At 34.9% G+C, this 13,671-nt stretch overlaps 1 protein-coding gene across 2 annotated transcripts in view; it reads right to left on the bottom strand.

Moving 5' to 3' along the window:
- The window catches only part of LOC118738706, a 263,750-nt gene that overhangs the window by 110,503 nt on the left and 139,576 nt on the right, over positions 1–13,671 (bottom strand). The gene's annotated exons all lie outside the window — the stretch shown is intronic.

Genomic DNA, 13,671 nt, shown 5'->3' on the forward strand with positions numbered 1-13,671 from the left:
TACAATGAAATCGAACAAATAATTAAATATAATTAAAATAATCAAAAATAATTAAAAGTAATCGCCAAAATAATTTATTTTGATTATTATTGATAATTTTTTTTTAATGAATAATAATCATGCTGGTTTTTTAATTATTTCTAATTATAATTGATTACTAATTCCTCGGTTATTTATTTTTTTATTTTTTTTTATTTAGCTATATAACTTTTGTACAAAGTAAGACCCAGTCTTTTAGTAGTGCACCTTCTTTTACAATATTCCTTCTGAACAAGCAACTTACAAACTAATTGAACTTAAACCTATTATTAGATACAGATATTATTAAACAAAAGAATTAGAATACATTATAAACAAGAGTAAGTACTTAACTTAGTTGAATGTCAAAGAGAAGCTGAGAAGTTAAACATAGAGACTGCAATTTTAAAACACCTTGCTTGCTTTATATTTTTAATGTCAGACGGTAGGGAGTTCCATAATTTTATGGTGCTAACAAAGAACATGCGTTCCGAAACTAAGTAAGAGTGTTTTGGAACAACGAGATTAAGAGTTCGGGGACATTGGCCCAATTTAATATTTTTATAAAGGTAAGATGGTTGACGGCAATATAATAATTTATGTAGATATAAGAGCGCACGTAATTTAAAGTACGCATTTAAATCTCTGCCTAGAATCTGTTGTACATAATGGGAGATATGGTCATACTTCCTTTTTTCAAATACGAATCTTGCCGCGTTATTTAGAGCAATTTGTAATTTATAAGTTGAGGCTTTATCAAGATTACAATATATTAGTTCCGCATACGAGATATGCGGAACAATGAGTGCCCTAACAATTTTCAATTTCGTTTGCTGCGGTAATTGGTAAGCATTATAGTATAGATTTCTAAGGATATTGTAAATTTTACTAACTACGAAGTTAATGTGGTCCACACATGACAATCTTGAGTTAATTTCGAATCCCAAGTTTGTTACAATACCATCATACTTAATACTTATTCCATCGAGTATTATCGGAGATGTACCGCTAAGGTCAAACCCAGATGGGGAAAGCGCGATTGCTTTCGTTTTTGACGGATTTAATTTTAAATTGTTTGCAACTGCCCAGTTAGAAATCCGAGACAGATCTTCGTTAAGCCTGGAAATCAAGTCTTCAACAAGACCAATGGGCCTTGACAGATACAGCTGGGTATCATCAGCGTAAAGGTGGATTGATGCGTTTTTACAACACTTCACTATATCGTTAATGAAGACACAGAACAATATGGGGCCCAAAATGGAACCCTGCGGCACACCTAAATAATGTATTTGGCTTTAGACTTGAGTAATTGTCACCACACTGAACTTGCTGTAGTCGACCCGTTAAGTAAGTTATTATTTGTTGTATAGAAAAAGCTCCAAACCTAAATTGACTACCTAGTTTACCTAATAATAAATTGTGGTCGATGGTGTCAAAAGCTTTTGTGAAATCAAGGAGTATGTTGTCAAGTTATTTTTGTCAAAAGCTGGTCGTATGTCTTCAAAAATGTTCAGCATTGCTGTGGAGCAGCTGTGCTGACTTCTGAATCCCGATTGAACATCACTCAGTAGACAGTTTTTGTTTAAGTGGGTGGTGATTTGTCGTGCTAAAAATTTTTCGAAAACTTTCGAGAGTGCGGGTAATATGCTTATCGGTCTGAAGTGATCCGGGGAATTCGCACATTTAATTTTTGGAACTGGTATTATAATTGCTATTTTCCAGAGGGTAGGAAAAGTGGAGGATGTAAGGCAAAAGTTAATAATGCGCGTAAGTGATCGGATCGCGAAAGGAAGAATCATTTTAAAGAACTTCAGACTGATACCATCAACACCTGTAGCATTTGATTTGACAGCATAAACACACTCGGCTAAATCTTCATCCGTCGCACATTGGAATTGAAACACATTATCATCCACATATGAAGGTATAGATGGCACACAAGCAGATGAAACTGGGTGGCTTGACGAGAGAAAATTGGCATTTAAAATTTCTGGATCTAAGTTACATGTGACATTGTCCTCACTAGAAACACCAAAAGTTTTGAGGTTTTTCCACAAAACTATTGAGGGGAGGTTTTCATTGAGCTTATGTTGTAAGTATGCTCTTTTAGCATAACGTGTGTTTGCCGTAACCTTATTCCTGGCTACTCGGTATATTTCCCACAGGTCAGAGCATCTATGGTTTTTCCAACGCTTGTATGCTTTACTTCGCTCTTTAATTACTGACAAAATCTCACTGGTGAACGGCTTTTTGCTATTTTGAACCCTTACCTTCCTTAAAGGAACAAACTTATCAAATAACAGGCCAACTAGAGAATTAAAATGTTGTAACTTTTCGTCAGCTGTCGTAAATCTCCAACATGTATTCCAGTCAAGCAGAGCTGCCTGCTTGAATAACTCACTTTGATTTACTCGCTTAAAGTCCCTAAAAAGCAGTTCTCTTGCTAATTTTTGGCTATGAAAGTGGAGGTTGTACGACAGGAACAACATTTCATGGTCGGAGACGCCATCCAGTGGTAGTTGATCAATGTGGTTGACATACTTAGAATCACTAACGCCAAACACATCTAAAAGACTAGGTTTGCAGTGCGGAGCGAAGCGGGTTGCATATTTGTTTATAATAGTAATGCCTAGCGATAGGAAGTTGTTTATCAAACTTTTAGAGGAGTGGTCATTACATAGAAGGTCCACGTTTATATCACCACATACAACAATATGTTCATAGGAGATCGCAAAATCTGATAATTTATCAAAAATAACTGAAACGTCATTTCTCTTGCTTGGGTTATATAAGCACGCAACAAGACACTTTGAACTGTTATTAAAGAACTCAACAAACAGATATTCTAATTCTTGAGAAGACTCCGATCTGCAGATTTCCTTCCATTTCATGTATTTCTTAAAGTAAAAATCAATGCCACCTCCTCGCATCTTAATCATTCTATCGCATCTTACTAACGAGTAGTCGCATAGGGCATAACATTTATCATCAATGTAATCTTTGAACCACGTTTCTGTAATATAGATAAAGTCAATATTTAAGCTATTAAAAACAAAATTTAAATAATCAACTTTTCCGCCATTTAAGCTTCGAGCATTTAAACTACAAATATTAAACCCAGTGTTGCGATCTGACAAAAGTTTAAGAATCCCTCTTACATGATCTTTGCTAGCCAGCTCACATATTTCACTATACATTTTTAATAAGTGTTAAGGTGCGTATGCAAGGCGTGTTTACATTAACAGTCAGAAAAAATAACAATGAGACAGATATGACATAAAGAGAATAGATGTAAGTTGATAAGTAGAAAAGCAAAAATACTAAATAAGGGAGAAATGTTGACAGGGTGACAATGCTAGTTACATACATTATCATAATAATTTTACATCTATTTACTTATAGCTGCAATACTCTCTATACTTTTTAAGTCTGATACTTTAACAGCGTCAGTTTGTGGATGACCTCTAACATATACATGCCCCCGAAATGAGAACGCTGATGTTAATCGTTTTTGCTTTTTAAGCTGCGTAGCAAAACGCATCAATTCCACGATTGAGAGAATACAAAGGTCTAAAATCCTCTCTGATCGGCGCAATCTTGTATTCTATCATTCTTGCATCAATTCACGATTTCTCTTTGTAAGGCACTCATGAATAAAGATTTTCCCTTCAACGCCAATTCCTATGTCGCGAGGAGCAATGGATCTTCTCTTTTCCTTACAATAAACCGCCACTGCTTTCAGCAACTGAGAACGATCATAAGGTGAATTCAACTTTACAATAACGGGAGCATCATTTTTGTTATTTTTTGCTGGCAACCGAAAGGCAGAGCGGACTGGTGTTAATTTCACTGCAAGCAGCTGACATAGTTGAGAGAAGCTGCTTGTTATGTTCTCGCCTTTCACGATAGGTAGGCCGCTGATGATGACATCGGAAGATATGAGGTTATTCTCATGCTCACTCATTTGTTCGCTTAGTAAGTGTACATCGCTGCGAAGCTTTTCTACCTTAGCACATTCAAGTTCGGTTTGAAGTAAACGCTCGTTGATATGTTTTACCGCTGACTTTAGGTTTGCAATTTTTGCTGATAGCTCTCCAACTCATTCCAATATTCTCTCTTCGGATTCCCTTACCCTTTGTGTTAGCTGCTCAACTAGATACTCCTTATGAGATTCAAGGTGAGGTGATTTTTGACATGTTAACAAGAAAAGTTCAAGCAAATAAAAATGCACAAAGACTTAGAATTTGCAGCTTTATATATAGATGAACCAAAGTTGAACGAATTCGACACACCAGGATAGCTGATTCCCTCACGGATATGATTGCGACAAATTGAGCAATTGAAATCGAAATTGGATTACAGAAAATAAAGATCAGACTGCTGCTACACAAAAACGCGTCTACTCAGCTGACATACTTATATGTATGGCTATAAACACTAATTGAATTAATCATTACGATTACCCAACCGATGTAATCGTTTTGATTAGTAATCGTAATCCAAAGTTAACAGGTGTGGTTCTAAATTCCTACTTATGTATGTGCATAAGGCGGCCATGCGCTTGTTGAAGTATTGAAGTTCGGCAAGGAAGTGGTAAGGACCGCCGGGAGACTAGTAGGTCTCTGGTAAGGCATTATTACATGCTTCTATTTTCTACTGGGTATGTTCATACACATACTTATATACAGTGAGAACATATTCCCAAATACATAAAGGTCACTTGAATTTTTATTTGTAACTAATTGCTGAGAGACTTGTTAATTACATTTGAATTTTCTTTAATAAAACTGATAAACAAGAGCAGTAGAGAAATATGTTGTTTATAAATTAAAACTTGCCAGTCTGATTGTTGTTGATTTTCTTTAGTCGACAAAACTTCAATTCAGCTAAGCATCCAACCCGTTTTTTACGTCGCGACCGCCATCACTGTCACCTACCATTAGACAAAACCATTATTCCAACACAACGCTGCTGTGACTTTTAACATAATGAATTATAAATGAGGTCAATTGTTACGGTAACAATGAACGAATTGTAGTCCTCGTGCCACTACTGCATCAACGGCAAAAAGTGCGATGCACGTCATCAGTTTTAAAACAATTTTGTTGGTTTTTGTTTATCCTCTTCTGTCTGTCAACCTGTTCACTGACATTGCTGAATGCCAGGAATAACTTCCGCAAGGCATTTCACTCCTTAGGCAAAACGAAAAGTAACTACCACGAAATCATTGCCTGACATTTTGCTTCGACTTGTGACGTCTTGAAAGTAGTATCCCGCAAAGAGTTGTACCGACCCACTCACTCAACCTTACCGCCCCACTCCTCCTCTCCTTCGAATACCGCACTAGGATAATAGAAAGAGTGAGTAACCAATGTGGGCTGACACTCTTAATCTTGAACTAAGCAATATTAAGATTTAAATGTCTGTTTCGATACATTTTGGCATTAGTTACTGTTATGCTGACACAGCTCATGGGAATCACACCGTTGAAGAAGGAAGCCTTTTCAAATAAATTCTGACGTCACAACAAGTAATCTTTCATACACACTTAGGTATGCATAAGTACTTACGTGTATAATGGATATATGTATGTGTAAATATGCAAGTGTTCAACTGCATAATAATTCGCCTACATGCATTGAAAACGTTCTTACCACCTAATTTGAAAACTATATACATACATATGTACCAGTGGAGGGGATTGGGGGGATAGATCCGCCCCCTTCGCCAACAATCCACTACTTTTTTAATTTTGATTTAATAACACAATACCATTTTATCCTTCTGATTTGTAATTTTTTTATTTCAGACTTATGACAAAATAACTTTTTTATAAACATTTGAGATAATCGGTTATTTGATTATGCATGTAAACATTGAGCCTGTACACACTAGCCTATTCAAGACCGTCTGAAAAGCCCAGCGTGCGAAAATACACTAGGCTTTTCAGACGATGAACCCGCTTTCGAGCTAAGTATGTAAACATTGGTCTACCAGAAATACAAGAGAGTTTAAAGTAATAGTAAATAGAAAGTAATAAAGAAATTGTCTCCGTCTGATATTACTTTTCTAAAACTCTACTCCCTTCTCCGTCCCGTCCATAAAAAGTCGGTATCAGACGGTCTGAAAGTACTACTGTGGGCACCTGGTAGGGTTGCAAGATTTTTTATGCGCGAAATCAGTACATTAGACTTTTTCATGCTGAAAAAATCAGTACTTTTCAGTACACTTTTATTCAAAGCAAAATTATGAATGTAATACTATGTCTCCATTGAGAGATTTATCCATTAAGATTTAATAAATCCAGTTGCTAAATCACAACCGTCTCCATTACCATTACGAGATATGTTTGACGTTCACATTTTTAAATATTTGTAGAACTCTCTTATTCACAGGAGGGAACCGAAAATCCAATCGTGGGCCTTTGGCATATCATGAATACGAACTGTGTTCTAGAGGATGTTCGGTGCAATGTTATCGAAGCAGAACCATTACCGAAATTTATAAATTTTTTGTCGCAGCGCGTAAATGTTTTATAGAAAGCGGAGAAGACTCTGCATGATATTACTATAAAACATTTCTTCTAAATTTTTAGTTTTTAAAACAATATTTTCTTAATTTATTACAACCAAAGTTATGTAAATATGTATTACTAATTTTCCTCCCAAACTAACAAAAATATAAAAATCCCTAAATATACGAAAATTCATGTTTTTATGATAGGCTAGATTTCAATGTCCTCAAATGTATATTGAAAACACAAATGTCATTTGACTTATGGCATGTGAATTTGTGGTTGCCACATCCAACAAATTGTACTTATTGATCAATATTATTGAAGATTTGACGAAGATTTAACTTAAATCTACTGCCTTTCGAGATTTAATTTTATATGATAAATCTCAAAAGATTTAACGTCAAATCTCGTCAGAGGGCTAAATCTTCATTAAATCTCACAATGGAGACATAGTATAAGTAATAGATAATACCAGGGACCCAAAATAACCGTTATCCCATTTTTCAAAAATAAAAAGTCAAGGACGAACTATTGTAGACAAGATTTTTCAAAGTTCTTGAGGTCCTCAGGACATTCTCTATAAATATCCTTCGTGCCCTTTATTTTCCCAACTGTTTGAAAAAAGTCCAATATAAACGGTTAAGAGTTTACTTTTATTTTTTCAGGCAAATAATAAGTTTGCGTAGGCAACTGGCTGAGTCAGTGGGATTGTCGGTTCGAATCCTACTGAAGGAAGTCCGATGAGGAAATTTCCGAAATAGCTATCACTTCTACCATTTTTTCAAAAAAATAAAAAATTATTGTTGCTTGTCCACAATAGTTTTTCATATAAAAACGGCCTCGAGCTCAATAAAAATTTTAGATGCCCTTAATTCAGAGCTTTATAAAACCCTTGTAAGAGCACAGTCTACAAGCACAGCCTTATGAAACCTGTCCTTCTCACTTAGACAAAAAATATATAACGGTAAGAATGCCCCATATATATATAAAAGAATACACACGGGCGATGCCTCTAGCCATCTCACCTTTAAATTATCGCAGATTTTTTTTTTCACCTCCCCTTCCCGAAATCCTGGCTGCGCCACTGATATGTACATATAGTACATTTATTAGTGCTACAAGCATAATTACCTCGCAGGAAATGTATCTATCTATAACCTAATTATAAGTTGATTAGGAAGGAGCTAAAAGTCACTATTATCTGTTCGATTGATCTGCTTTCGTCTTCCCCTCGCTGTCTCCCATCCACAGACAAATTATTAAATTTCTGCGAATTGCCACGACGCCATCAATATTAACCCTAGGTTGACGAAATATTTAGGTTTTCGCATAAGTTAACATTTAATAAAGCCATACTCGTACATTTTGTATGGAGAATAATAATATTTCGTTTAAATTCTGCATGTAAACATGTTCTCGACGATACGTGTAACTTTCATGAAAATTAACTAAAAAATTCATGTTATATTAACAGCTGGGATGAAAAAAACTATGTCCGCTAAAATGGGTTAAAAGCAAATTTGAGTTGACATATTTACACACATACATGCAGACATACATATGGGCATATACAGTGGACTAGCACTAGCTTGGACATAGCATATCTTGTACTTTGATGAGGTTGAATCTTTCTATGGTACTGAAGATTTGCTTACGGGTGAAAAAGTTAAAATTCATCCGTGGATATATGTAAATATATTTTTATAAACGCTTTGAAATATAGAAACTTTTAGTATTAAAAAATAAATAAAATATTTTTTTTGTATTTATACAAATGGTGTTCAAGGCACATTGACCCACCTGTACAAAAATTGTGGCGCGTCATGGACAAAAATTTAACAATTTCGGACCGAAAAATGTGAAAACGAGCTGAGTTGACACGTTACATTTATTAACTTCCGATAAAACGACATTTGTTTGTGATTTAATAAGTTTTGATTTTATTAAAAAAATAATAATTATTTTCCTGCAGAAAACGTACACTTTTATTTAATGTTTATTAAAATGACACCTTAAAATACTAGTTAACGATTGAAATATTGATATAGAACAGATAAATAGTGTTTTTCCAAAAATTACCAAAAATTACCAAAATTCGAGATAACTTATTTTACTGGATATAGAGAAATAGTTGCCACTTTTCATTTGGCTGGCCGAGATTTCTTCATTTTAAGATTTTAGAATTTTTGTGTCGGATTGAAATGTTGCGTTTGAGGGTGATGAATTTGCGAGAGATGTGCTGCGGTTGTATTTACATATGAATGAATTTACTTGGCCTTGAGAAATATGCGCATGCGTTCATGAATGAAATAGTTATTGCTGTATTTAAATATGCGCGTAATTATGTATGTATGTATGTATGCTGATTTGTACATTTATACATATGTATGTACTTGTGTACATATGTATCAGAGACCGGCATCGAGTATGATCGCGCCGTCTCGATCATCATCCCCTAAATTTGGTACATGTAAACACGATCGTCGCCAGCTATGCGGGCATGTACGAGACGCAACATTCTATTTTCGTGTTTGTGTAGTTGGCATGATTGCTGATTTGTATTTTTGTGTATGCGTCGTGGCGGAGGCTCGTTACTCCATGCAAAGAATAACACGACAACTAGCAGCTGTTCAACTGATGCATGCAAGGACAACTCGAGTGGCTCGCGCCACAAAACATTTCGAGCCTAGGCTGTGGTGACGGCGAGTATGTGTGATACATATAACATTTCTATACTCGTTCATGCTAACGCCACTTTAGTGGAAGAAGCGAGCATATGTATGGCAATCGTCTTGCACAAACTATGTATCGCGTACGGGGAAACCAACTCGCGGGAATTACCCAATTTGCGGGGAATTTCGGTTTAGCGGGAATGGACAGTTTTTTTTCGCGGAGTTTAGTGTGTTGTTTATGAAAAAAAAAGTTAAAGTAACCGAATTAGACGAATATATGTTCATTTTTAACCATAGCGACATTTTTTCCTATCGTTGGAAAGCTGCTGCTTTCGTCACTCGCGCTCTATCGCGCGCTGTGATTAAAAAACAAAACAAATAAGTTGAAAGACGTAACATACATAGTATGTAGTTTTAATTCATATTTAATATATGTATATTGAACAAAAATATTTCATGAGATCCAACATTTATGCTAAATATAAAAAAAGACCTTAAATTCAACGAGTTAAAATCAAAAGCTATGGAAAAACATTTCATTAAACTTAATATAGTTTCAAAAAATCTTATGATCTAGGGGTACAAACTTAAAACTAAAGTTCCAAATTTCACCTTTCTAAAATTATTAAAATAAATACATACGCATTCAAATTATAAAACAAAGAACACATTTAATGAGATTAAATATTTACAGCAAAGGCATTTTGGCATTGATTTTTTACGATATTCAAAATGTTGTTCATGCAATATTTTTTTCGTTGTTTTTTTACACACATTTAGAAGTCAATCTGCAACAAAATCCATGCAAATAAAAAATTTTAAACTTTGAAAAAAAAATTAGGGAAAATTCGGCTAATTTTTCCTGAAAATGTAAAATTTTTTAATCATAATACCTAAATTAATTCCAGTACGCAGTTTTACGGCCCATTCAAATTTGTTGTGATAAAAAGCAAGTTTGAAGTTGCTAAAAATTCCCGTTGGTATTTGAGATTTTTCGCTCAACGCACTTTTTCCATATAACGAATTTTTTGTATATAAGAAAATGCGCAACACCGTCAGCGAAAAAATTATCAATAATCAAAGGAATTTTTTAGCAACTTCAAACTTTGTTTTTATTATACATACTAAAATTAGTGAGCCGTAAAACTGCGCACTGGAACTTATTTTAGAAACTATGATTAAATAGTTTAAAAATTTTATAAAAATTTGCTGAATTTTCCTTAATTTTGTCCAAAGCTTCAAATTTTGATTTACTAGGTTTTTTGTGGAATGAGCTCTATATTCATAACAAGCTAACATAAAAATTTTTAGCATAAAAATCAATGCGAATATGGTAAAAAATAAATGCCAAATTATTTTTGCAAGTGACTTTACATAAAGTTTAGATTTCTAAGAATTAAAGTTTTTAAAATAGGAATTTAAAAATAGCAAGCTATCAACCGAGCCTGGCGCTAGCCGGTTCCTTTTCTCTGATATGATATTGCCAGCCAGAGAAAAAGTTCTCTCAGCAGCTGCACTGCTAGCTGGCATTGAATGGATTTGCAACGCTAGTTTCGACAAATGAGGGAACTTTTTACCATTTTCTTTCCACCACTCAATTACGTTGAAGTTTTCAGTCATTTCAATTGTTTCCTTACTATATCTTTCCACTTCATCTTCAGGTATTTCTATTGTTTGTGAAACAGGTCGCCTGAACAAGTGAGAAAAAAAGAACTGGGCATCGTTGTTAGGAGGCAAAGAGTTGTCAGGAAAGGAACCTGTGCAACTTAAAATACTTTCATCCGAGTTATTTAGATTAACTAATGGTTGTAATGCCAAGGGAGGTGAAGGAGTGGTCAAGCTTGAAAGTTCATTTTCACTAAATTGTGCAGAATTGGGTTGAGAAATAACAGTTCTTTCGTTAATGCGAGAAATGCAAAAGTCCTTTATAACACTTAAGTCATTTTATTGCATATTTATAGCTGGTGGATATAAGAAGCATGCAGCTTTATGCCACAAACTTAAATTGGCTACCCATATTTCATCAATATTTTGTTTAACCCTTTCTTTCAAAACTGAAATTGGAGCTACATCCTCACTGCTCGGTTCACAAAGACTTTTAATTTTCAACACAGATGGTAAAACAAAGCACAGTGAGGGAGAACTAGAAAGTTGTAATTTCTTAAACACGATTTCAAAATCCTTACATAGTTCAACGAGTACTTTAATTATCGATATATTTATATGTAATAATCTTTGGCTTTGTTCATTTCCATCGAGAACTCTGTTCATTTCTAGCCAATTATCGCATATAGATTTGAGCATTATATAGTGCGAATTCCATCGAGTAGGGCATTGGCTTTTTAAAGAAGTAGGTAAAATATGCTGCATGTTAGCTTTTTTAAAATATTTCACAATTTTTTTGCAAGAATCTAAGATGTGTGTCAACTGAGCTGTTTCAGCGAACGATTTATCTAATACGTTGGAAAGTAAATGGCTGCTGCAGTTAAGACGTACATTATGTTCTAAAGCCTTAACAATATTTTTACCCCTGTCTGTTACAAATTTAATTAAATTAATGCCTTCAATGCCAAATTCATTAAATAGAGTGTTAAGCTTTCTAACTTCCCAGCACAATGTCAAATAATTTGAAATCTTTTGCATAGTGAAATGTGACGCCTAAAAAATTTCGTTTCACGTAATTGTCCGTCCACATATCAATTGTAGCTGAGGCCCCACCGCTGCTTACAACGTCCCTTATTTCTTCACCCAGTTCTTGTTTTTTTTCCTTTGCATACTTTTTCGCGTTACGAGAAATCGTTGTTGCATCTGGCAGTAAGTTCTCCACGTCAACATGTTCGCCATAGGTTGCGCCGATCTTAATTAAAAACTTCGCCAATTTGGCAAAGCCGGTACCATTTACTGCCGAAAAGGGCTGGCTATCTTCAATGACCCAAAACGTGCATTTCTCAATGGCCTCATTTTTGTCCAATGCTGTGACAGGTTTCAAAACTTGCGATTCCTTCATGTTTTTGCAGCACTTGTGGCGATTCAAATTAGACGTTTGGCTACTGGTATACTTCAGCACTTTACAGCAAGTGCGGCAGTAAACAAAACCTGTCACTACAGTATCATCCGGCTTTAGGATTTCAGCAACCACATTCCAAACAAAGCTTTTGCCCTTTCGACGGCCGGACAAATGGTAATTACCACTTGCAATTTGTTCAGAAACGAATTCTATTGTATCTGCCATCTCACGATAACTACAATTATAAATCACGTACTTAATGGCCGCTGATCAATTATTGCACTCAAAGAATAACACAACTTGAAAAATTAGCAAATCCACCCAATGATCGCTGTTCAACTAATGCATGCAAAGAATAACACGACAACGACGACGATCAACTGATGCATGCAAGGACAATTCGAGTGGCTCGCGCCACAAAACGTTTCATGCCTTGGCTGTGGTGACGGCGAGTATGTGTGTGTACATATAACATTTCTATACTCGTTCACGCTAACGCCACTTTGGTGGTTGAAGCGAGCACAATGTGTTGCCGCAATCGTCGTGCGCAATGAGCTAACGGCGCATTACTTGTTATTGAACATAAACAAACGATCATACAAAGCCCGAGTAAATGATCGAGTATACACAAAATCTAGGTATCCGTTGCAGCTCTCTGATATGTATGTATACATGGGCGTAGTATATAGGAAGCAATAAGCACATACATATTTTAGTATGCGTGTAATTATGTGCATATGTATGTATGCTGCCGTAAGTTGTACATATGTATGTACAAACATATGCATGTACACAATATGTACATATCAAATATATTAAGCATAATTTCCACTTCTATGCATGCATTTATTTTATAGTTTTATAATATTATATATGTATATTATATTATATTTTATTAGAATAAAATAGTCGTATAAAAAGGTCCATTTTACATGACTTAAGATGATTGTGGAAAAAAGTCAAAATATTACGAAAAGAAAATCTTATCAACTTAGCTGAAATATGAAAAAAAAAAAAACTTAAGAGTCAAAATATTAGCTGAAATAGAAATATGCATACACGTTTGCATAAATCAATTTGCAATCAGCAAATCGATTTCACGCAAATATATTTTCGGCAAACAAGCAAATGTACAAAAGCCCGCTCCTTTCCCCGTTTCCCGCTTCTTTCTGTACACTTGTCGTTCTGACTTCCATTTTTATACCCGAGCGCACTTGTGCACAAGGGTATATTAATTTTGTTCACATAACGGTTGTTTGTAACAGCCAAAACGAATCGAGATAGATATAGACAAATGTATACATAAATGATCAGGATGAAAAAAGAAATCGATTAAGCCATGTCTGTCTGTCCGTCCGTCCGTGTACACGATAACTCGAGCAAAAATTGAGATATCTCAACGAAATTTGGTATGTAGGTTTCCCTTAATCCAAGGTAGGTTGGTATTGAAAATGGGC

This window comes from Rhagoletis pomonella, unplaced genomic scaffold, assembly GCF_013731165.1.
Source record: "Rhagoletis pomonella isolate Grant_MI unplaced genomic scaffold, Rhpom_1.0 Rhpom_scaffold_00005, whole genome shotgun sequence".
Classification (NCBI taxonomy): domain Eukaryota; kingdom Metazoa; phylum Arthropoda; class Insecta; order Diptera; family Tephritidae; genus Rhagoletis; species Rhagoletis pomonella.